The sequence below is a fragment of the Ranitomeya imitator genome, chromosome 4 (assembly GCF_032444005.1).
Source record: "Ranitomeya imitator isolate aRanImi1 chromosome 4, aRanImi1.pri, whole genome shotgun sequence".
NCBI classification, from domain to species: Eukaryota; Metazoa; Chordata; class Amphibia; order Anura; family Dendrobatidae; genus Ranitomeya; species Ranitomeya imitator.
Window position 1 is genome coordinate 73,168,739 of NC_091285.1, and position 26,609 is coordinate 73,195,347.

Sequence of the window (26,609 nt, forward strand, 5' to 3'; positions counted from 1 at the left end):
CAAGAAGAGTTATTAGATGACCCAGTTCTTGACCCCGATTGGCAGCCATTGGGGGAACAGGGTGCAGGCGGCAGCAGTTCTGAAGCAGAGGAGGAGGAGGGGCCGCAGCAGGCATCAACATCGCCACAGGTTCCATCTGCCGGGCCCGTATCTTGCCCAAAACGCGTGGCAAAGCCAAAACCTGGTGGAGGACAGCGTGGCCATCCGGTTAAAGCTCAGTCTGCAATGCCTGAAAAGGTATCCGATGCTAGAAAGAGTGCAGTCTGGCATTTTTTTAAACAACATCCAATTGATCAGCGCAAAGTCATCTGTCAAAAATGTTCTACTTCCTTAAGCAGAGGTCAGAATCTGAAAAGTCTCAATACTAGTTGCATGCATAGACATTTAACCACCATGCATTTGAAAGCTTGGACTAACTACCAAACGTCCCTTAAGGTTGTTGCACCCTCGGCCAATGAAGCTAGTCATCAACGCAACATCCCTTCCGGCAGTGTAGGACCACCATTTAGCGCACCACCTGCTGTATCTGTGCAGGTATCTTTGCCAGGCCAAAGCAGTCAGGGTCAGGGAATCACCAGTTTCGTAGTAAGAAACACTGCATCTAGGGCACCGGCGGCAACAATACCATCTCCCACCGTCTCTCAGTCTGCCATGTCCACCGGCACCCCCGCTAGTTCCACGATCTCCAGCTCTCCAGTCCAGCTCACCCTACATGAGACTATGGTTAGAAAAAGGAAATACTTAGCCTCGCATCCGCGTACACAGGGTTTGAACGCCCACATAGCTAGACTAATCTCGTTAGAGATGATGCCCTACCGGTTAGTTGAAAGCGAAGCTTTCAAAGACCTGATGGACTACGCTGTACCACGCTACGAGCTACCCAGTCGACACTTTTTTTCCAGAAAAGCCATCCCAGCCCTCCACCAGCATGTTAAAGAGCGCATCGTCCATGCACTCAGGCAATCTGTGAGCACAAAGGTGCACCTGACAACAGATGCATGGACCAGTAGGCATGGCCAGGGACGTTACGTGTCCATCACGGCACACTGGGTAAATGTGGTGGATTCAGGGTCCACAGGGGACAGCAAGTTTGGGACAGTTCTGCCTAGCCCACGGTCTAGTAAACAGTTGTCTGTAGCCGTTCGCACCCCCTCCTCCTCCTCCTCCTCCTCGTCCTCCTGCAGAAGCAAGAGCTCGTCCACAGACCGCAGTCGCACAAACACTCCATCCGCACCTGCCACTGTTGCACACCAGGTCTCCCATTATGGGGCAGCTACTGGCATACGTCAGCAGGCTGTATTGGCTATGAAGTGTTTGGGCGACAATAGACACACCGCGGAAGTTCTGTCCGAGTTCTTGCAGCAAGAAACGCAGTCGTGGCTGGGCACTGTAGATCTTGAGGCAGGCAAGGTAGTGAGTGATAACGGAAGGAATTTCATGGCTGCCATCTCCCTTTCCCAACTGAAACACATTCCTTGCCTGGCTCACACCTTAAACCTGGTGGTGCAGTGCTTCCTGAAAAGTTATCCGGGGTTATCCGACCTGCTCCTCAAAGTGCGTGGACTTTGCGCACATATCCGCCGTTCGCCTGTACACTCCAGCCGTATGCAGACCTATCAGCGTTCTTTGAACCTTCCCCAGCATCGCCTAATCATAGACGTTGCAACAAGGTGGAACTCAACACTGCACATGCTTCAGAGACTGTGCGAACAGAGGCGGGCTGTTATGTTTTTGTGGGAGGATACACATACACGGGCAGGCAGTAGGATGGCAGACATGGAGTTGTCAGGTGTGCAGTGGTCGAAGATTCAAGACATGTGTCAAGTCCTTCAGTGTTTTGAGGAATGCACACGGCTGGTTAGTGCAGACAACGCCATAATAAGCATGAGCATCCCCCTAATGCGTCTGCTGATGCAAAGTTTGACGCACATAAAGGATCAGGCGTCTGCACCAGAGGAAGAGGAAAGCCTTGATGACAGTCAGCGATTGTCTGGTCAGGGCAGTGTACATGACGAGGTACCGGGCGAAGAGGAGGTGGAGGATGAGGAGGATGATGGGGATGAGTATATTTTTAATGAGGAAGCTTTCCCGGGGGCACGGGAAATTGGTGGCGTGGCAAGGCCGGGTTCTGGTTTTTTGAGGGACACAAGTGACGTAGATTTGCCTGCAACTGCCCCTCAACCAAGCACAACCGCAGATTTGACAACGGGAACTTTGGCCCACATGGCGGATTATGCCTTGCGTATCCTCAAAAGGGACACACGCATTACAAAAATGATGAACGATGACGATTACTGGTTGGCCTGCCTCCTTGATCCTCGCTATAAAGGCAAATTGCAAAATATTATGCCACATGAGAACTTGGAACTAATATTAGCAACAAAACAATCAACTCTTGTTGACCGTTTGCTTCTGGCATTCCCTGCACACAGCGCCCGTGATCGTTCTCACACGAGCTCCAGGGGCCAGCAGACCAGAGGTGTTAGAGGGGCAGAAATCAGAAGTGGCGTTGGCCAGAGGGGTTTTCTGACCAGGTTGTGGAGTGATTTTTCTATGACCGCAGACAGGACAGGTACTGCAGCATCAATTCAAAGTGACAGGAGACAACATTTGTCCAGTATGGTTACAAACTATTTTTCATCCCTTATCGACGTTCTCCCTCAACCGTCATTCCCATTTGATTACTGGGCATCCAAATTAGACACCTGGCCAGAATTGGCAGAATATGCATTGCAGGAGCTTGCTTGCCCGGCAGCTAGTGTCCTATCAGAAAGAGTATTCAGTGCTGCAGGTTCAATACTAACAGAAAAAAGGACTCGTCTGGCTACCCAAAATGTAGATGATCTAACCTTCATTAAAATGAACCACAACTGGATTTCAAAATCTTTTGCCCCACCCTGCCCGGCTGACACCTAGCTTTCCTATGAAAAGGTCTTGCCTGTGGACTATTCTGAATGACTTTTCCAATCTCGTAATTTTCTTCACCTGATTGTCCAGCATACGACATGTTTCCACCTCACGAAATGGCCAAACTCCCCACACGGGGCCGTGCTATCGCCACTTTGCGCTTGGACCCTTGAGAGTGCTGTTTGTCTGAAGAGGTGGGTGTGGCCGCTTTTGGTCGACGGCACTGCCACTGGGTCCCTCATAGTACAATAAAGTGTCTCTGGCGGTGGTGGTGCGCACCCAACGTCAGACACACCGTTGTAATATGAGGGGCCCTGTGCCTGTACCGCCGGCCACAAGACAGTTCCCCCCCCCAGCTCAAACAGTGCTCTACCACTAGCAAAATTATCTCTCACAGCTTCACCAATGTGTAGTCTAGCCGCTGACATCCTTCAATGCCTGGCACTGACAATACCATTGTTTTGACATTTTTGTTATGTTAGGCCTTCGAAGCCTGTCTGCGGTCCCTTCTTTCTACAACTACTACACTGACCAGGCCACTGCTGGCCGTGTTACCCTGGAACCAATTTAAAAGTGCCTACAGTCAGCCCAATTTTGTTATGTTAGGCCTTCGAAGACTGTCTGCCGTCACTCCTTCCACTAGACTTCCACTGACCATACACTGCTGCCCATGTACCCCTGGAACCAATTTAAAGTGCCTACAGCCAGCCCAATTTTGTTATGTTAGGCCTTCGAAGCCTGTCTGCGGTCACTCCTTCCACTAGACTTCCACTGACCAGACCACTGCTGCCCGTGTACCCCTGGAACCAATTTAAAAGTGCCTACAGCCAGCCCAAGTTTGTTATGTTAGGCCTTGGAAGCCTGTCTGCGGTCACTCCTTCCACTAGACTTCCACTGACCAGACCACTGCTGCCCGTGTACCCCTGGAACCAATTTAAAAGTGCCTACAGCCAGCCCAAGTTTGTTATGTTAGGCCTTGGAAGCCTGTCTGCGGTCACTCCTTCCACTAGACTTCCACTGACCAGACCACTGCTGCCCGTGTACCCCTGGAACCAATTTAAAAGTGCCAACAGCCAGCCCAAGTTTGTTATGTTAGGCCTTCTAAGCCTGTCTGCGGTCCATTCTTTCAACTACTACTACACTGACCAGGTCACTGCTGCCCGTGTACCCCTGGAACCAATTTAAAATTGCCTACAGCCAGCCCAATTTTTTTATTTTAGGCCTTCGATGCCTGTCTGCGGTCCATTCTTTCAACTACTACTACACTGACCAGGTCACTGCTGTCCGTGTACCCCTGGAACCAATTTAAAATTGCCTACAGCCATGTGTTATTATTTTAGGCCTTCGATGCCTGTCTGCGGTCACTCCTTCCACTAGGCCTCCACTGACCACACCACTGCTGCCCGTGTACCCCTGGAACCAATTTAAAATTGCCTACAGCCAGCCCAATTTTTTTATTTTAGGCCTTCGATGCCTGTCTGCGGTCCATTCTTTCAACTACTACTACACTGACCAGGTCACTGCTGCCCGTGTACCCCTGGAACCAATTTAAAATTGCCTACAGCCATGTGTTATTATTTTAGGCCTTCGATGCCTGTCTGCGGTCACTCCTTCCACTAGGCCTCCACTGACCACACCACTGCTGCCCGTGTACCCCTGGAACCAATTTAAAATTGCCTACAGCCAGCCCAATTTTTTTATTTTAGGCCTTCGATGCCTGTCTGCGGTCCATTCTTTCAACTACTACTACACTGACCAGGTCACTGCTGCCCGTGTACCCCTGGAACCAATTTAAAATTGCCTACAGCCATGTGTTATTATTTTAGGCCTTCGATGCCTGTCTGCGGTCACTCCTTCCACTAGGCCTCCACTGACCACACCACTGCTGCCCGTGTACCCCTGGAACCAATTTAAAATTGCCTACAGCCATGTGTTATTATTTTAGGCATTCGATGCCTGTCTGCGGTCCATTTTTTCAACTACTACTACACTGACCAGGTCACTGCTGTCCGTGTACCCCTGGAACCAATTTAAAATTGCCTACAGCCATGTGTTATTATTTTAGGCCTTCGATGCCTGTCTGCGGTCACTCCTTCCACTAGGCCTCCACTGACCACACCACTGCTGTCCGTGTACCCCTGGAACCAATTTAAAATTGCCTACAGCCAGCCCAATTTTTTTATTTTAGGCCTTCGATGCCTGTCTGCGGTCCATTCTTTCAACTACTACTACACTGACCAGGTCACTGCTGCCCGTGTACCCCTGGAACCAATTTAAAAGTGCCTACAGTCAGCCCAATTTTGTTATGTTAGGCCTTCGAAGACTGTCTGCCGTCACTCCTTCCACTAGACTTCCACTGACCATACACTGCTGCCCATGTACCCCTGGAACCAATTTAAAGTGCCTACAGCCAGCCCAATTTTGTTATGTTAGGCCTTCGAAGCCTGTCTGCGGTCACTCCTTCCACTAGACTTCCACTGACCAGACCACTGCTGCCCGTGTACCCCTGGAACCAATTTAAAAGTGCCTACAGCCAGCCCAAGTTTGTTATGTTAGGCCTTGGAAGCCTGTCTGCGGTCACTCCTTCCACTAGACTTCCACTGACCAGACCACTGCTGCCCGTGTACCCCTGGAACCAATTTAAAAGTGCCTACAGCCAGCCCAAGTTTGTTATGTTAGGCCTTGGAAGCCTGTCTGCGGTCACTCCTTCCACTAGACTTCCACTGACCAGACCACTGCTGCCCGTGTACCCCTGGAACCAATTTAAAAGTGCCTACAGCCAGCCCAAGTTTGTTATGTTAGGCCTTCTAAGCCTGTCTGCGGTCCATTCTTTCAACTACTACTACACTGACCAGGTCACTGCTGCCCGTGTACCCCTGGAACCAATTTAAAATTGCCTACAGCCATGTGTTATTATTTTAGGCATTCGATGCCTGTCTGCGGTCCATTTTTTCAACTACTACTACACTGACCAGGTCACTGCTGTCCGTGTACCCCTGGAACCAATTTAAAATTGCCTACAGCCATGTGTTATTATTTTAGGCCTTCGATGCCTGTCTGCGGTCACTCCTTCCACTAGGCCTCCACTGACCACACCACTGCTGCCCGTGTACCCCTGGAACCAATTTAAAATTGCCTACAGCCAGCCCAAGTTTGTTATGTTAGGCCTTCGAAGCCTGTCTGCGGTCCATTCTTTCAACTACTACTACACTGACCAGGTCACTGCTGCCCGTGTACCCCTGGAACCAATTTAAAATTGCCTACAGCCAGCCCAAGTTTGGTATGTTAGGCCTTCGAAGCCTGTCTGCGGTCCATTCTTTCAACTACTACTACACTGACCAGGTCATCTGCTGCCCGTGTACCCCTGGAACCAATTTAAAATTGCCTACAGCCAGCCCAATTTTTTTATTTTAGGCCTTCGATGCCTGTCTGCGGTCCATTCTTTCAACTACTACTACACTGACCAGGTCACTGCTGCCCGTGTACCCCTGGAACCAATTTAAAATTGCCTACAGCCAGCCCAAGTTTGTTATGTTAGGCCTTCGAAGCCTGTCTGCGGTCCATTCTTTCAACTACTACTACACTGACCAGGTCACTGCTGCCCGTGTACCCCTGGAACCAATTTAAAATTGCCTACAGCCATGTGTTATTATTTTAGGCCTTCGATGCCTGTCTGCGGTCACTCCTTCCACTAGGCCTCCACTGACCACACCACTGCTGCCCGTGTACCCCTGGAACCAATTTAAAATTGCCTACAGCCAGCCCAAGTTTGTTATGTTAGGCCTTCGAAGCCTGTCTGCGGTCCATTCTTTCAACTACTACTACACTGACCAGGTCACTGCTGCCCGTGTACCCCTGGAACCAATTTAAAATTGCCTACAGCCAGCCCAATTTTTTTATTTTAGGCCTTCGATGCCTGTCTGCGGTCCATTCTTTCAACTACTACTACACTGACCAGGTCACTGCTGCCCGTGTACCCCTGGAACCAATTTAAAATTGCCTACAGCCAGCCCAAGTTTGTTATGTTAGGCCTTCGAAGCCTGTCTGCGGTCCATTCTTTCAACTACTACTACACTGACCAGGTCACTGCTGCCCGTGTACCCCTGGAACCAATTTAAAATTGCCTACAGCCATGTGTTATTATTTTAGGCCTTCGATGCCTGTCTGCGGTCACTCCTTCCACTAGGCCTCCACTGACCACACCACTGCTGCCCGTGTACCCCTGGAACCAATTTAAAATTGCCTACAGCCAGCCCAAGTTTGTTATGTTAGGCCTTCGAAGCCTGTCTGCGGTCCATTCTTTCAACTACTACTACACTGACCAGGTCACTGCTGCCCGTGTACCCCTGGAACCAATTTAAAATTGCCTACAGCCAGCCCAAGTTTGTTATGTTAGGCCTTCGAAGCCTGTCTGCGGTCCATTCTTTCAACTACTACTACACTGACCAGGTCACTGCTGCCCGTGTACCCCTGGAACCAATTTAAAATTGCCTACAGCCAGCCCAAGTTTGTTATGTTAGGCCTTCGAAGCCTGTCTGCGGTCCATTCTTTCAACTACTACTACACTGACCAGGTCACTGCTGCCCGTGTACCCCTGGAACCAATTTAAAATTGCCTACAGCCAGCCCAAGTTTGTTATGTTAGGCCTTCGAAGCCTGTCTGCGGTCCATTCTTTCAACTACTACTACACTGACCAGGTCACTGCTGCCCGTGTACCCCTGGAACCAATTTAAAATTGCCTACAGCCAGCCCAATTTTTTTATTTTAGGCCTTCGATGCCTGTCTGCGGTCCATTCTTTCAACTACTACTACACTGACCAGGTCACTGCTGCCCGTGTACCCCTGGAACCAATTTAAAATTGCCTACAGCCATGTGTTATTATTTTAGGCCTTCGATGCCTGTCTGCGGTCACTCCTTCCACTAGGCCTCCACTGACCACACCACTGCTGTCCGTGTACCCCTGGAACCAATTTAAAATTGCCTACAGCCAGCCCAATTTTTTTATTTTAGGCCTTCGATGCCTGTCTGCGGTCCATTCTTTCAACTACTACTACACTGACCAGGTCACTGCTGCCCGTGTACCCCTGGAACCAATTTAAAATTGCCTACAGCCATGTGTTATTATTTTAGGCCTTCGATGCCTGTCTGCGGTCACTCCTTCCACTAGGCCTCCACTGACCACACCACTGCTGTCCGTGTACCCCTGGAACCAATTTAAAATTGCCTACAGCCAGCCCAATTTTTTTATTTTAGGCCTTCGATGCCTGTCTGCGGTCCATTCTTTCAACTACTACTACACTGACCAGGTCACTGCTGCCCGTGTACCCCTGGAACCAATTTAAAATTGCCTACAGCCATGTGTTATTATTTTAGGCCTTCGATGCCTGTCTGCGGTCACTCCTTCCACTAGGCCTCCACTGACCACACCACTGCTGCCCGTGTACCCCTGGAACCAATTTAAAATTGCCTACAGCCAGCCCAATTTTTTTATTTTAGGCCTTCGATGCCTGTCTGCGGTCCATTCTTTCAACTACTACTACACTGACCAGGTCACTGCTGCCCGTGTACCCCTGGAACCAATTTAAAATTGCCTACAGCCATGTGTTATTATTTTAGGCCTTCGATGCCTGTCTGCGGTCACTCCTTCCACTAGGCCTCCACTGACCACACCACTGCTGTCCGTGTACCCCTGGAACCAATTTAAAATTGCCTACAGCCATGTGTTATTATTTTAGGCCTTCGATGCCTGTCTGCGGTCCATTCTTTCAACTACTACTACACTGACCAGGGCACTGCTGGCCGTGTACCCCTGGAACCAACATCAGAAAATATAAAAATAAGTATTTTGCTTATAAAAAAGAAAATACTGGTGAGATATCAAATGCAGACATTTTAACATTAAAAACAAACACACAACTAAAATCTGGTACAGTACTAAAAATGGCCACCAGCTACAATTACTTTCTCCTGCAAGTAGTTAACTGAAAGTTTTTTTAAATTGAAAACACACATATGGCATCCACCGAGTGTTGTCCTGTCGCGTCTTCTTTATATTATTGCCGAGAAGATGCAAAATAATGAAAATAATAAAATCATTAATTACCAAAATAATAGAGAAAGTCAACACCACATTGCAAATAAACATTCATTCCAAATAAAGAAGCAGGGCGCGTCCGAGGGTGAGTATATACCTAATAAGAATCTAATCACCCTCGGACGCGCAATGCTTATTTCCAACAGCCTTCCTTCCTAAGAATCAGCCCTTCCGTCGTGTAGAGAGACGTTGTGTTACACTCCAAGGTGTTCCCCAGGTTGCCTTTCCTGAGCTTCGATCTTCCGGCTCTCGTTTAGTAGTTCTTGGAAACTACTCTGCATTAGGCCTTCAAATTGGGTATGGGGTGTAGAGAGATGGTGTGTTCCACTCCAAGGTGTTCCCCAGGTTGCCTTTCCTGAGCTTCGATCTTCCGGCTCTCGTTTAGTAGTTGTTGGAAACTACGCTGCATTAGGCCTTCAAATTGGGTATGGGGTGTAGCGAGAGGGTGTGTTACACTCCAAGGTGTTCCCCAGGTTGCCTTTCCTGAGCTTCGATCTTCCGGCTCTCGTTTAGTAGTTCTTGGAAACTACACTGCATTAGGCCTTCAAATTGGGTATGGGGTGTAGAGAGAGGGTGTGTTACACTCCAAGGTGTTCCCCAGGTTGCCTTTCCTGAGCTTCGATATTCCGGCTCTCGTTTAGTAGTTGTCGGAAACTACGCTGCATTAGGCCTACAAATTGGGTATGGGGTGTAGAGAGAGGGTGTGTTACACTCCAAGGTGTTCCCCAGGTTGCCTTTCCTGAGCTTCGATCTTCCGGCTCTCGTTTAGTAGTTCTTGGAAACTACACTGCATTAGACCTTCAAATTGGGTATGGGGTGTAGAGAGAGGGTGTGTTACACTCTAAGGTGTTCCCCAGGTTTCCTTGCCATTGCTTCGGTCTTCCGACTCTCGTTTAGTAGTTGTAGAAAAGTACACTGCATTAGGCCATACAAAATGGGTATGGGGTGGAGAGAGATGGTGTGTTACACTCCAAGGTGTTCCCCAGGTTGCCTTTCCTGAGCTTCTATCTTCAGGCTCTCATTAAATTGTGGTTAAATGGAACAACTGCATTTGGCGTACTAGTTGGTTTGGGGCCTACTATCGGTGTCTGCCACTCCTTGCTGTTCTCCTCCACTGAACAAAGCTGTGCCCCCTGTTTACTACGGTTGCCAATTTTGAACTGCATTTCGACTACTTACTGATTTGGGCCTACTCTCTGTGTCAGCCTCTCATTCCAGTTGTCCTCCACTGCAATGCCCCCTGGTTATTCCTGTGTTACCAATTTTGAACTGCATTTAGCCAACTTTATTCTTTGGGCCTATATCTGTGTTTCCTCCTCATCCTGCCCATTGCCCAGCCAGTGATAGATGAGTCTGCTGGTACATTGACCCATAACGCAACATTCCCCGTGCACGCTACACAACAACATTGTGACCCTGCTGAAAGTCAGGTTGCTCTTCCCGCATACCATACCACCTTACACAGGGACAAAGAGGAAGGTGCAGATGAAAGTGCAGGTTCCTTCATCAGGTGGGGGGAGGAATACTAGTTGGCGACGTCACTGGCACAGGGCCTCTCATAGTACGCAAAAGTGTTGCTGCCGGTGGGAGGCGCCCCCGCCGTGCAAACACACCGCTGTACTTTGAGGGGCCCTGTGCCAGTGCCAATGCCAACGAGTGGGCCCCCCCTGCTTGCTCAGGTTCACAGCACTTGCAAAGTTGAAATACTTACCTCTCCCTGCTCCACTGCCGTGACGTGGTCCAGATTTCCTGGGCCGACTAATTACTTGAACCAGCCCTACCCCCCACAACTTTAGCCAAATGACCCCCAATTTCAAATGCCTTCCAATTATTATAAGGTAAATTACGCTTGACAAGCTTCATTAAGAAGAATGGATGGTTTTGCCATTAAAATGGGCAGTGTAGGTGTTTTCCTGGCCCCCACTCACTGCCGACTATGCTGCCCCATTGACTTGCATTGGGTTTCGTGTTTCGGTCGATCCCGACTTTACGTCATAATCGGCCGATTTCACTCGACCCGACTTTGGACATAGTCGGGTTTCGCAAAACCCGGCTCGACTCTAAAAAGGTCAAGGTCGCTCAACTCTAGTATTGCTATAAAGTGAGAAAATTTCAGAAAAACATTTTTTGTGATCCTATAATGTTTGCCTTGGGCTAAATGTACTCATTAATCACTGAACAAATCACAAACCAAAAGAAAGAAATGTATCTCGTATTAATTGGAGATTGCAGTCTAAAAATTGACCACTAGAGTATACTGTAGGCACACAAGTGATATTACTATCTATTGAGACCAGCAGTGCCAGATATTACCACCAGAGATCGCTTGATCCACACAAATTGGAAAACTAGTGTATTAAGCTACCACACATGCAAAAATCCCTCATCTGCAGCACTGCGCTCATGTATTACATGCAGCAAAAATTGCCAACAGAATATTATGTAAAGTTGCTGCATAAAAGGACATAAAAAGTCAATTTAAATGAATTGAAGAAACTTGTCAATATCAGTACTACAATTTTTGGTGAATATAGAGCCAAATTTGGTACACTTTACTGTATATAAATCCCTATAAATACTTTACAAAAAACCCTATACTTCCATTTTATTACTCAATACTTGCAATAGTCACCTAGCCTTCACCAATGTTTATCACTTAGAGTGCATGCTCCCAGCTAAACCCCGATATAATACAATTGTAACATAGTAACATAGTAACATAGTTAGTAAGGCCGAAAAAAGACATTTGTCCATCCAGTTCAGCCTATATTCCATCATAATAAATACCCAGATCTACGTCCTTCTACAGAACCTAATAATTGTATGATACAATATTGTTCTGCTCCAGGAAGACATCCAGGCCTCTCTTGAACCCCTCGACTGAGTTCGCCATCACCACCTCCTCAGGCAAGCAATTCCAGATTCTCACTGCCCTAACAGTAAAGAATCCTCTTCTATGTTGGTGGAAAAACCTTCTCTCCTCCAGACGCAAAGAATGCCCCCTTGTGCCCGTCACCTTCCTTGGTATAAACAGATCCTCAGCGAGATATTTGTATTGTCCCCTTATATACTTATACATGGTTATTAGATCGCCCCTCAGTCGTCTTTTTTCTAGACTAAATAATCCTAATTTCGCTAATCTATCTGGGTATTGTAGTTCTCCCATCCCCTTTATTAATTTTGTTGCCCTCCTTTGTACTCTCTCTAGTTCCATTATATCCTTCCTGAGCACCGGTGCCCAAAACTGGACACAGTACTCCATGTGCGGTCTAACTAGGGATTTGTACAGAGGCAGTATAATGCTCTCATCATGTGTATCCAGACCTCTTTTAATGCACCCCATGATCCTGTTTGCCTTGGCAGCTGCTGCCTGGCACTGGCTGCTCCAGGTAAGTTTATCATTAACTAGGATCCCCAAGTCCTTCTCCCTGTCAGATTTACCCAGTGGTTTCCCGTTCAGTGTGTAATGGTGATATTGATTCCCTCTTCCCATGTGTATAACCTTACATTTATCATTGTTAAACCTCATCTGCCACCTTTCAGCCCAAGTTTCCAACTTATCCAGATCCATCTGTAGCAGAATACTATCTTCTCTTGTATTAACTGCTTTACATAGTTTTGTATCATCTGCAAATATCGATATTTTACTGTGTAAACCTTTTACCAGATCATTAATGAATATGTTGAAGAGAACAGGTCCCAATACTGACCCCTGCGGTACCCCACTGGTCACAGCGACCCAGTTAGAGACTATACCATTTATAACCACCCTCTGCTTTCTATCACTAAGCCAGTTACTAACCCATTTACACACATGTTCCCCCAGACCAAGCATTCTCATTTTGTGTACCAACCTCTTGTGCGGCACGGTATCAAACGCTTTGGAAAAATCGAGATATACCACGTCCAATGACTCACCGTGGTCCAGCCTATAGCTTACCTCTTCATAAAAACTGATTAGATTGGTTTGACAGGAGCGATTTCTCATAAACCCATGCTGATATGGAGTTAAACAGTTATTCTCATTGAGATAATCCAGAATAACATCCCTCAGAAACCCTTCAAATATTTTACCAACAATAGAGGTTAGACTTACTGGCCTATAATTTCCAGGTTCACTTTTAGAGCCCTTTTTGAATATTGGCACCACATTTGCTATGCGCCAGTCCTGCGGAACAGACCCTGTCGCTATAGAGTCCCTAAAAATAAGAAATAATGGTTTATCTATTACATTACTTAGTTCTCTTAGTACTCGTGGGTGTATGCCATCCGGACCCGGAGATTTATCTATTTTAATCTTATTTAGCCGGTTTCGCACCTCTTCTTGGGTTAGATTGGTGACCCTTAATATAGGGTTTTCATTGTTTCTTGGGATTTCACCTAGCATTTCATTTTCCACCGTGAATACCGTGGAGAAGAAGGTGTTTAATATGTTAGCTTTTTCCTCGTCATCTACAACCATTCTTTCCTCACTATTTTTTAAGGGGCCTACATTTTCAGTTTTTATTCTTTTACTATTGATATAGTTGAAGAACAGTTTGGGATTAGTTTTACTCTCCTTAGCAATGTGCTTCTCTGTTTCCTTTTTGGCAGCTTTAATTAGTTTTTTAGATAAAGTATTTTTCTCCCTATAGTTTTTTAGAGCTTCAATGGTGCCATCCTGCTTTAGTAGTGCAAATGCTTTCTTTTTACTGTTAATTGCCTGTCTTACTTCTTTGTTTAGCCACATTGGGTTTTTCCTATTTCTAGTCCTTTTATTCCCACAAGGTATAAACCGCTTACACTGCCTATTTAGGATGTTCTTAAACATTTCCCATTTATTATCTGTATTCTTATTTCTGAGGATATTGTCCCAGTCTACCAGATTAAGGGCATCTCTAAGCTGTTCAAACTTTGCCTTCCTAAAGTTCAATGTTTTTGTGACTCCCTGACAAGTCCCCCTAGTGAAAGACAGGTGAAACTGCACAATATTGTGGTCGCTATTTCCTAAATGCCCGACCACCTGCAGATTTGTTATTCTGTCAGGTCTATTAGATAGTATTAGGTCTAAAAGTGCTGCTCCTCTGGTTGGATTCTGCACCAATTGTGAAAGATAATTTTTCTTGGTTATTAGCAGAAACCTGTTGCCTTTATGGGTTTCACAGGTTTCTGTTTCCCAGTTAATATCCGGGTAGTTAAAGTCCCCCATAACCAGGACCTCATTATGGGTTGCAGCTTCATCTATCTGCTTTAGAAGTAGACTTTCCATGCTTTCTGTTATATTTGGGGGTTTGTAACAGACCCCAATGAGAATTTTGTTACCATTTTTCCCTCCATGAATTTCAACCCATATGGACTCGACATCCTCATTCCCTTCGCTAATATCCTCCCTTAAAGTGGACTTTAGACAAGACTTTACATAGAGACAAACCCCTCCTCCTCTCCGATTTTTACGATCCTTTCTAAACAGACTGTAACCCTGTAAGTTGACTGCCCAGTCATATCTTTCATCTAACCATGTCTCGGTTATTCCCACTATGTCAAAGTTACCTGTAGATATTTCTGCTTCTAGTTCTTCCATCTTGTTTGTCAGGCTTCTGGCGTTTGCGAGCATGCAGTTTAGAGGATTTTGTTTTGTTCCAATCTCCTCCCTGTGGATTGTTTTAGAAATGTTCTTACCTCCCTTCAGAGTATGTTTTCCTGGGTCGTCTTTGTTCGAGTCTAATGTTTTTCTTCCCGTCCCCTCTTCTTCTAGTTTAATTGTCCAGACCAAAACATGTGCAACATTTATTGGTCTGAGGGCCACAGTGGCAGACTCAATCAATCTGAAGGGTTGCCATAAATAGGTGATAAGAGGAAGTCCTAGAAATGGAACTAGCACCTATTGGGAGAAGGGTCACCTTTTCCCCCATGAGAGCCCATGGATGTAGCTTTCTACTTTGTAGTTAATAGGAGCAGCACAACTAAACTGTATGTGCACTTTAGAAAGAAGTAAGAAAGCCCTATTCAGTCAATAGATGGGGATCTCAAAAATGGCTATACAATCACCACCACAGCTAACCCCTATGTGTGCTTCAGAAAAAAGTAGGAAAATGATATTCCAGTCTTTAATAGGGATCTCAAAGTTGGCTAAACAATGCACCTGTACCTGTCATCATCTACGCACCATATAAATAATACATGTGAGTGAGTAAGCCTGTGACCAGATGACAGTGGGCCTCACACATTAGCATCTCAGGCTGCACGTGGCCCCTGGTTTGCAAATTATGTACTTATGACCTAGACCATAAACCAATCTGTTTTTGTCTGGTAGAAGGATGACAGTTTATTGTGTATTTTAGGTAGCATGCAGACATTTTGGTGACATTGACAATATATAAAGTTTGGAATGGGCAGAAGCGCTCAGTTTATCATTAAAGCGTGCCAACATTTTTTTTTTGTTTTCTGGTAGGTGACACGGCACGAAATGCCCTGCAAAATAACGGGGGTCTGGGTACTGAAACACTCACTGATTGTTCACACTTTTCATATGTGTGCTGCTCCTGCATAAGCACACAAAACAAAAACAAAATCAAAGCAAAATGGATGCCACTGGGCAAAGACAGTCTGTTTTTTTTACAGATTAAAAATATTAAAACTGACTTGGGTATGTGACTTCAGGGCTGATAATAAGCAGGATCCACAGACCAGCAGAGATGAAAGAAGAGACCCTGAGCACACAACCATCTAAAATAAAAACTGATTTGTTGCCAATATCAACCAGTCACATTGTCACATTACACCTTTTCATTCACCAGAGCTTAAAAAATAAAAGCTGAGCTCTGATATGTGCGATGTGCAATAAAGTCAGCTTTCCTCTTTGACAGTTTTGATAAATTAGTTTTTTCAATGAAAAAAAACACAGTATTTTTGCTGCTTTTCTTTTTTAAAAACTGTGCTAATACCTTGATATTTTTGCTATGGTGTGCTTATTCATTAGGAGGGAGAGGTTTCCGGAAAATACAACAATACTAAACAATAGTCACTGCCTGTGCCTGATCCTGCTGCAAACGATACACACAGTGGGTACGGAAAGTATTCAGACCCCTTTAAATTTTTCACTCTTTGTTTCATTGCAGCCCTTTAGTAAATTCAAAAAAGTTCATTTTTTTTCTCATTAATGTACACTCTGCACCCCATCTTGACAGAAAAAAAGAAATGTATAAATTTTTGAAAATTTATAAAAAAGAAAACTGAGATATCACATGGTCATAAGTATTCAGACTCTTTGCTGAGACACTCATATTTAAGTCACATACTGTCCATTTCTTTGTTATACTCCTTGAGATGGGTCTACTCCTTAATTGGAGTCCAGCTGTGTTTAATTAAACTGATAGGACTTGATTTGGAAAGGCACACACCTGTCTATATAAGACCTCACAGGTCACAGTGAATGTCAGACTAAATGAGAATCATGAGGTCTAAGGAACTGGCCAATGAGCTCACAGACAGAATTGTGGCAAGGCACAGATCTGGCCAAGGTTACAACAGAATTTCTGCAGTGCTCTAAGTTCCATAAAGCACAGTGGCCTCCATAATTATTAAATGGGAGAAGTTTGGGACCACCAGAGGTCTTCCCAGACATAGCCGTCCAGCCAAACTGAGCATTCGTGGGAGAAGAGCCTAGGTGAGAGAGGTAAAGAAGAGCCCTAATATCACTGTGGCTGAGCTCCAGAGATGCAGTAGAGAGATGGGAGAAATTTTCCCAAAGTCAGCTATCACTGCAGCCCTCCACCAGTCAGGCCTTTATGGCAGAGTGGCCCGACAGAAGCCTCTCCTCAGTGCAAGACATATGAAAGCCCGCATAGAGTTTGCTAAAAAACACATGAAGGACTCCCAGACACTGATGAGACAAATATAAACCTTTCTGGTGATTATTCTAAGTGGTATGTGTGGAAAAAATCAGGTACTGCTCAAAACCTGCCCAATACAATCCCAACAGTGAAACATAGTGGTAGCAGCATCATGCTATGGGGGTGTTTATCAGCTGCAGGGACAGGACGACTGGTTGTAATTGAAGGAAACATGATTGTGGCCAAGCACAGAGATATCCTGGATGAAAACCTCTTCCAGACTGCTCTGGACCTCAGACTTGGAGGAAGGTTCACCTTCCAACAAGACAATGACCCTAAGCACACAGCTAAAATAACAAAGGAGTGGATTTAGAGCAACTCTCTGACCATTTTTGACAGGCCCAGACAGAGCCCTGACCTAAACCCAATTGAGCATCTCTGGATAGACCTGAAAATGGCTGTCCATCAACATTCACATCCAACCTGACTGAACTGGAGAGGATCTGGAAGGAAGAACGGCAGAGGATCCCCAAATCCAGGTGTGAAAAACTTGTTGCATCATTTGTAAGGAGACTCATGGCTGTACTAGCTCAAAAAGGTGCTTCTACTCAATACTGAGCAAAGAGTCTGAATACTAACGCTGGGTTTACATTGCGTTAATAGCAGCCCGTTCAACACATACGTTAACGGGCTGCTGTTAATGCAAGTACCATTATGGCAGCATGCTAGCGCAGAAAGAGCATCTGCTAGCTCTATCTGCGCTAGCGGTGACGGACCTGGAAACGCTGCAGCCTGCATCTCGGGGTCCATCACTCAATGACAGCACATCACTAGTGCACGCCCATTGTAGCGATGCATCCGACATTGGACTCAATAGCGGTGTTATCGGACTATGTTACACCACGTTAATGCCGTGGTGTAACATAGTCCGTCTAACGGACGCGCCTAGCGCAATGTGAACCCAGCCTTATGGCCATGTGATATTTCAGTTTTTCTTTTTTAATAAATTTGAAAAAATTACTGCATTTCTGTTTTTTTCAGTCAAGATTGTGTGCAGAGTGTACATTAATGAGGAAAAAAATGAACTTTTTTGAATTTACCAAAGGGCTGCAATGAAAGCGTGAAAAATTAAAGGGCTATGAAATTCTTTCTGTACCCACTGTATGTTCTTTAAAAGGGGTAGTCCTATTTAAGGCCCCAGGTGCAGTTTGATATAAAAAACAAACAGCTGTAACCTGTGCTTCTGCCTTCGGTACATAGGTACAGAAGGCAGAAGCACAGAAAGCAGCACCGGAGTTGAACCTATCAACAAATGTCGGGGTCGTCACGACAATAGCCTTCATCCACCAGTCATTCCAAATTAGATTAAGAGCATGTTGGTACCGGAGTGAAGGATGAGTCAGACAAAATGCTGGTTCAAACTCATTGCATGCTCGTGTGTAATGTCACAGCAACAACTGAACTTTATTTCCTTATACACAACATTACATGATCTATTGGGGGATGGTGTGCAGAGGGCGGGGATAGGCGGGGGTTAAGCAATGTATCTAGTATTCAGTCCTTCTGGTTGGTCTGACGTCATCTGATGAATCTTCCTTTGCCCACATCTTGTTAAGTTTTGATTTCCAGAGAAATGATACTTTTCCTTCTGGAATGTGTAACTTGCTTCTTCAGCAGGGTGAATCTGGGGCAAAGGTGAATACTGGCAGCCATCTTAAATACAGTTAAATTTGCATTAATAAGCATGAAGGGAAAAACTTATTGTTTCACAGCATAAGAATATATAAAAGTACAAAAGAGTATAAAGATATATATTTTTACCTTGACAATCCCCCCTAAACACTAAGTTTTTCCCTAAAAAGAAAACTCCTTCGAGACTGTCCATGTGATGGGGAAAGGGGAGGTGGATTTCTTCATCCAGACACCTCAGAAGCTCTCCCCTTGCGAGAGGCCTCCAGGCAGCTGAACCCTTCACTAGCTTCACATGAAGTTATCCCGCTGTCCCTAAACTAACTCTCTTAGCATCATCTGAGAGTAAAGGGTATTGTCTATCTTCTTGAGGGGGACATACTTAGGGATCTCCCCTGGATCAGTGCCATCGCACTCTAGTGGGTCTACTTCTTGGTTGAGGAAGGTGCCAGTCGGAGTTGCCTCAGTGATAACCTTTTTATACAGGGGAATAACACAACAGAGGATTATCGATCCAACTACAAGGAGAGCAATCAGTACTAGACAAGCCTGTTGAAGGAATCCTTTGAGCCCACCCAACCAACCGGAAAAGAAAGATGTGTCTACTCCAGCATTAGATTTTAATTCTGCTGCTAACCCATTTATCTTTTTTAAGGGCTATCATGGTCTTTCCATTTACCCCAGAGTTCTGAGGGATATAGGTACAACATTCCTCTCCCACCATACCACAGACTCCTCCTTTCTCAGCTAAGATCATATCAAGGGCTAGTCGGTTTTGGAGGGTCATTCTAGTGTTAGGGCCCAACTCCTCAACTATACCTTGGAAAGCATCACAGATAAAATTGACAAACCTTTGTTCACTGTAATATATATAATTGATCCAATCAACATTTTTATTAATCTGCACCTGTGGGATTATAGAAGCAAAGCCAGCATAGATCTGGTTCTGGGCTTTAAATTGGTCAGGCACCCCCCTTGGCACTCCAATGCCATCGACATATACTAATGGATCTTCTTCATAACTCATGTGGAGCTGATCGAGACTTCTCCTCTTTCTGGTATATTCATCAGGGGTCTCCGGATCCCAAGGTAAAATCTTGAACTGCATAGCTAGTTTAACAAGGGTGCATTGACCTATACAGGCATTAGGCAACCTAGGATGGAGCTTACCATCTCCACATAACCAATAAATGTCGTACATATACTGTGTATGATTAGCTAGCAAGTCAGTATCTAGGAAACTGTTCTCTTTGCAGAAACCTGTCTCGAAGACCCCTACTGGTGTACCTGTAGTGTCGTGGGAATTATAGCAGGTATAATTATCAGCTAATACAGTTATCCCCCCTGGGACCTTTAGTTTAGGTGCTTCATGAATTAGTGGGACATAATCTGAGCAATCAGTGGGCTTTAGACCCCTCAACAGATTCATAACACAGGCAGTAGTATTAAGTATATCCAATATATCCCAAATTTGATCATCTGGACAATCTGTGGCCCTAACCAATTTATCCCACATTTGTATAACTGACAATTTTATTGGCTATACCCATCTGTACTACTAATCTTTCATGATATTGTACAAACTTATTATTCAAGGATATTGGGGAATTTAGACTGTCCCATGCGGTTACCAATATTATTATATGGAAATACAAAAAACTAAAACATTATGTCCCCTTATTTGCCACTAGTCTGTTTGACCAGCTTGCAGTGCGATACGTGGATCCATGTCGGCCTTCCTTCCAGCTTTACTGACATAGGAGTAATGAGGACTTGGTAGGGACCGTCATACAAGGGTTCTAGTCCGTGTTTTCTGACATAGCTTTTCACGACCATAAAACCACCAGGCTTCAAATTGTGACAAATATCGGTTTCTGCTGAATCTGGAAGGGAAGAAGAAAATAAAACATGGGTGTTAGCAACATTTTTTTACTAAACTGAATAACATATTGAACAGCACGGTCAGTTTCCTCTATAACTACTGAGACTGAAAATTTGCAACTGAGAACCTAGCACCAAACAATATCTCATATGGGGACAGGCCATGTTTTGCAATAGGGGTAGTACGAATGTGTAAGAGCCCTGGCCATGGAGCCGTAGTCTCCTGCATCATTTTGGTCAATTGTCCCTTCAGTGTGTCGTTCAGCTTCTCAACTTTCCCACTAGATTGTGGATGGTACGGAGTATGGAGGGCTACAGTGGATCCAAGCATTGTCAGAACCTCCTGATACACATGAGAAGGAAAGTCCGGGCCTTGGTCACTTTCAGCAACTTCTGGAACACCATATCTGCATATAACTTCTATCATCAGTTTCTTTGCTGTGGTCTTTGCAGTCACGTTGGTAACGGGGAATACTTCTGGCCAACTGGAAAACATGTCGACAACCACCAGACAATATTTATACCTTCCAGACTTAGGCAACGTGATGTGGTCCACCTGGAGCCTTTGGAAAGGATAGTCGGGCTTAGCAAGATGCTTTGGGGGTACACGTTGAAGTTGACCGGAATTGCAGGTCCGACAGACACCTCGATGTGTGGGCCCATGCGCCCACGTGGCAATAGCAGGGTACATCCGCTTAGGGAGACACACAAGTTGGTCCTTTTTCCAGCGACCATTGTCCATACGTGCTCCATCAGCTTTCCAGTGCTTCACTTCTTCCTTTGGAGACATTCTCTGCATCGTCATTAAGCGGTCTCGCGGGGTCCGGCAGAAAACCTCAGTCTGGCATAGATCATCAGGTTCCTGTAGAGTCAGTGTTTCTTGTAACTGTTTACGCTGAGAGCGTGTGGTCACCATAGCTGGTATGGTCTGTTCAACGGGTAGGAGAGCAGCAGCTTTTGCTTGCATATCCGCACAGGCGTTACCAAGTCTGTGGCCTGTTCCATAGTACCGTGCTCCTTAACTTTGATAATGGCCACCTGGGTAGGTAATTTGATTGAGTCCATGAGGGTTTTAACAGCTTCAGCATTCTTCACTGAGTCCCGGCGGTAGTAACAAATCCTCGATTGGCTCATAGGGCTCCGAAATCATGAACAATACCAAATGCATACTGTGAGTCCGTGTATATAATAGCCCGCCTGTCTTTGGCCAGAACACATGCAGTAGACAGATCCTGAAATTCTGCTTCTTGTCCTGACAGGGAGGGAGAGAGTGCAGCTCCGGGCAATACAGTATCTTCCGTAGTAACAGTGTATCCGGTGTGGAATCTGCCAAACTCATCATACCTTGAACAGTCTTTCAGGGCTTTGTAGAGAGGTTGCATTATGCGGGATGCGTCCGGTATCCACTGACAGAATAAGTACATAGTCCAAGGAAACGCTGGGGTTCAGTCTCATCTTTTGCAGCTGACGGCTATTTTTCTTTCTTCTGTGAGGTGTCTGGCACCCTGAAGGAGACAGTGACCCAAAAATATCACTTGACCAAGGCCGAACCGAAGTTTCGAGGCCGAAACCCGACAGTTCAGATCTGCCAGATACTTGCGAAAACTAACAGTGGCAACAATGGCTTCCTGCTCTGTCTGTGCACACAACAAAAAAACAAAAAAAAATTACCCACATACTGAAACAACGTGACATAAGGATATTCTAACCGCCAGGGTTAACGACACTATCCCCCCTATTTTTTTTTTTTTTGCAAACTGATTGGGAAAGGGCATGTAAGATACACATCTCATTATATTCATCTGCATAGGGGTTATATAACGTAAGGACCATCTGACCATCATCTTGGCTCACCAACTCTCTAGGTCTGCTCAGGTGCACTTATACGTCCATCATATTATCTTTGTCTGTAAAATGGGAAAGGTTTGTTCTCAGGGTCAGCCAATTATTTTAGCATAGCTAGTTAGTCAGAGGGCTTCCAGGGATAATACTCCTGTATCTGTCTTACACTGCCTGATGTGGTTGGTTCTCTGGTGGTGGGGGTGACTAGATGACCGGTTGGGGGTGACATGACATGCTGGTCTACAGCTCCTTCCCAAAAGGATTACTGTCAGCTTACTCCCAAAAGTTAATGTCCCCACTAACGACAATCCTGTGTCAGCTTCTTATGTCACTACATGTGATCTTATCTGGACAGGAATCAGTGTAATTCACTTAGGTTGGGTTGCAGCACAGATTATACAAGTATTTCTCCAGTCTGGGTTTGTCTGACCGCAATATTTACAAGTCCATCTGTCTTGTCTTGGTCTGAGAATTAACATGGCGAGAGAGATTTCCAGACACAGGGTTAAAATGGATATTTGAATATGAGACTGGATTTGTGTAAGGGAGGGGGGCTGGAGTCTTTCTCTTGGGCCACTGATAAGGAATGGAGCTGCGAGCTGTGTCCTTGCAGCTGTGGCGGGGGGAGGGGGACTAGAGAGCGAGTAAAGATCGCTGCAGCTGCTGATACAGACTGGGTTAAGTTCTTCTGAAAACTTTGGCCCCCCTTTCTCTGGCCCGCAGCACAAAGAGGAAAAATCACAAACAATTTGCGCAAGGGTTCACCCCTCCCATCGGCTATAAACACAGAGATAAGAATTTACAGCATTCCTCAACACAAAAGAAGAAAAACAACATCGCAGCTATTTGACTCCCCCCTCCCATCGGGTGTCTCGGAAAACCACACAGAGTAGCGGAATACAGCAATTCTCAGACTTAATTCATTTCTACAAAACCTTCACACAACTCATATACCAAAACACCTTAGAAAAACTAATGATTGAGATATTTTATAGCCAAACACGGGCTCTGCATCCTTTCATCTTTCCTCTCCATCAACCTTTTTCCATTCCTCGTTCTTTAAACCTCGCGCAACTCGCAGATGAGCTTGCGCTTGTTCTAACAGTCCTTTATCTTTCAACATTTTTGACTGCCTTCTTGCCCTCCCGTGACTCTACTATTGTCTTGACTTCCACAGCATCCTCACTTAACTCGTGGGGCACGGACTTCTTCTGCTTCAAGAGACGCAACATGACTCACAGAATACCATGCCCTGCTGCAGCCCAGGATCACTGACAGCGGTAACAACACGTGTGTCCTAACACGAAGCCTCACGTTCAACGTGTTATGAATAAAGAGCCTCGCGTTCGATATCCTGTCCCTAACCTGAACACCAGTGATTAACAGTCTACCCTGTCACGATATTCTAACCAGTCGGGAGGCGGTCTCCTAGTGAGAGCCCTCCACAGAAAAACAGGTGGTCCCCTCTCGGGACGTCTTAATTACCTAGTTGGTACAATATCACAGAGGCTGCGTCTCCTGTCGCTTTCTCAAAGCCGCCCCCAATCCACAAACTTCTCAATATTTCACTCTATTACTACCAGGCAATAGTCACGGGTAGGGTGGTTGAATGGAGTACAATGACCGATGGAGGAGGTGTGGTGTACACGAGGACGCGCAGAATGCGACATCTCTCAGTTGTTGGTTCGAAGCGTGGCACGGGATCGCGCTCGGTCTCACCACTCGACCGGTCACTCGCCAGACCCAAGGAGACCACAGACTAACCAATAACGGCTGAAACACTAGCAAGTGTGACACATACATAGTATGTGATCTCCACTTACCGTGTTTGGAGGGTGATCAGTCCTCGAGGTCAGCCACTACGGGTGTCGTCCACGGACGTCCAGGCATGGGTCCAGGGGGTCTCGGATCGCGGGCCACGCCCCACGTTGGTTGCGCCAAATTGTCGGGGTCGTCACGACAATACCCTTCATCCACCAGTCATTCCAAATTAGATTAAGAGCATGTTGGTACCGGAGTGAAGGATGAGTCAGACAAAATGCTGGTTCAAACTCATTGCATGCTCGTGTGTAACGTCACAGCAACCACTGAACTTTATTTCCTGATACACAACATTACATGATCTATTGGGGGATGGTGTGCAGAGGGCGGGGATAGGCGGGGGTTAAGCAATGTATCTAGTATTCAGTCCTTCTGGTTGGTCTGACGTCATCTGATGAATCTTCCTTTGTCCACATCTTGTTAAGTTTTGATTTCCAGAGAAATGATACTTTTCCTTCTGGAATGTGTAACTTGCTTCTTCAGCAGGGCGAATCTGGGGCAAAGGTGAATACTGGCAGCCATCTTAAATACAGTTAAATTTGCATTAATAAGCATGAAGGGAAAAACTTATTGTTTCACAGCATAAGAATATATAAAAGTACAAAAGAGTATAAAGATATATATTTTTACCTTGACACAAAGAAGCTGTGAAAAGGAAAGCATTAGTAAAATTAAGGAAAAAAAGCTGCACCCACTCTGCTGCCACTAACTCAAAAGAAAATCACCACTCCTGTGGTAAACTATAACTCCCAGCATGCCTTAGGAGCTGCTGTACATACTGGGAGTTATACTGTAGTTCTCCTCAAAAGCGAAAGGATAATAGTCAACCCTGTGACATAAGTGGCACCTATGGGATCTTTAAGGGAATCTGATGACTGACACATGCTGCTCGATCCACAAACTGCATGTATCAGACATTGGCTGTATGATTCTAGCCAGGTATGTTTGACTGTGAAATGCTGCAATGTTTCAGGGAAAAACATACTTTGAGGCTATGTTCACACATTGCGGATTTTGATTCATTTCCACAGCATTTTTGGATGCTGTCATGAATCACAGGAGGGATATTTTTGATTATCCCAACACTGCCACCAATATGTCATGAACCGGGGGTGTTTTGTTGCCCCAGTTCTTTCCTCAGGGATTTATTTATATCCCACTTCCCAGTTCCGGTTTGGAACTTGCAGCTCTCTGGCGCCCCTTTACCCTCAGGTCAGTCAGGGAACTGCACCAAGGATAATTAGTCACCAGAAAAGCTGCCTGCTATGTACTGGCTATTGGACACACACTGCAGTGAGGGCAATATAACTATTCGCATCCGCAGCCAGGCGATACACTTATAAACCCCTTTCCGTCATTGCCAGTTTCCCCAAAACCGCAGGACACTTTCGCCGCCACCAGCTCCTATTACTATGACTAATAGTGGGTAAGGAGCCAACCCAATCAGTAGTGTAATATACCTCAGAGGATGTTGGAGGTACGTTTAGAGCAAGGAAAACAAAGCTAGTAGATATTATAACTTTTACTGCAAAAAGATTAGGCAGTGTTTACAAAAAGTATAAAAATATATTACCAAAATGAGACAATTACGGTATGTGCAGATTGATTACAAAATAAAAGGGATTAAAGATGAAAATACACTTACAGTTCTCTCATATCATGCCTGACCATGTGGCATGAGGGAGGGGTGACATCAAAATGCATTACAGAGCGTCTCTTAGCTGGCTTCCCGGGCAAAGACATGTGCTAAATGAGGTCCCACTATCTTATACCCCCTGGTCGTGACATCACTGAGTGGGTTGCGCCATGGACTCCACTCCCCTTTCCAAAGAGACTCAGATCTTTATTAAAGCTCATAACCATCATATCGTACTCTGGAAACCTCGTAGAGTGACAATGACAGTATTGCATGTCTTCTCATGAGGGACACTGTGTGTGAGGCGCAGGGCAGGAGGGCGAAGCCTGCGCAGAGAGACGGCCAGGGGAGGTACAAAAGAAAAGGAGTATCGGTAAAATGCACCCAAGTTATCTGAGAGCTGGCTGGACCACAGACCCAGAATACACAGCACCCGGCTGGAGACTGTAACCATCTGACTGTGAGTAAAGAGAGAAAACTGCACCCTGCTGTGTCCTCAGAATTATTACAGTGCCACCTGCCTTGCACTACAACATTCACCATCATTGACTTTAACTGCCCTGGGGCCTAGCTCTACCCGTGGAGAGCTGTAACACCTCTGCTGCATCACCAACTGCCCCAGTGGACCTGAATTGCAGCACCAGCCATTTTCCTTAATGCCGAACACCATGGGTGGCATCACGAACTAATCCCCTATAAACTTTATTCCCTCTTCTTTTTCAATTTTATTGGATGCCCAGGGCCACGGACCTGGTCACTGCTGCCGTTACATTCCCCGAAGTACCATGGGACCCGGCCCAAATACCCCACGGCCCTAGCAGGAGCTCCATTTATATCTATCTGTCTATAGATATATCTATCTGTCTATAGATATATCTATCTGTCTATAGATATATCTATCTATCTTTAGATCTATCTATCTGTCTA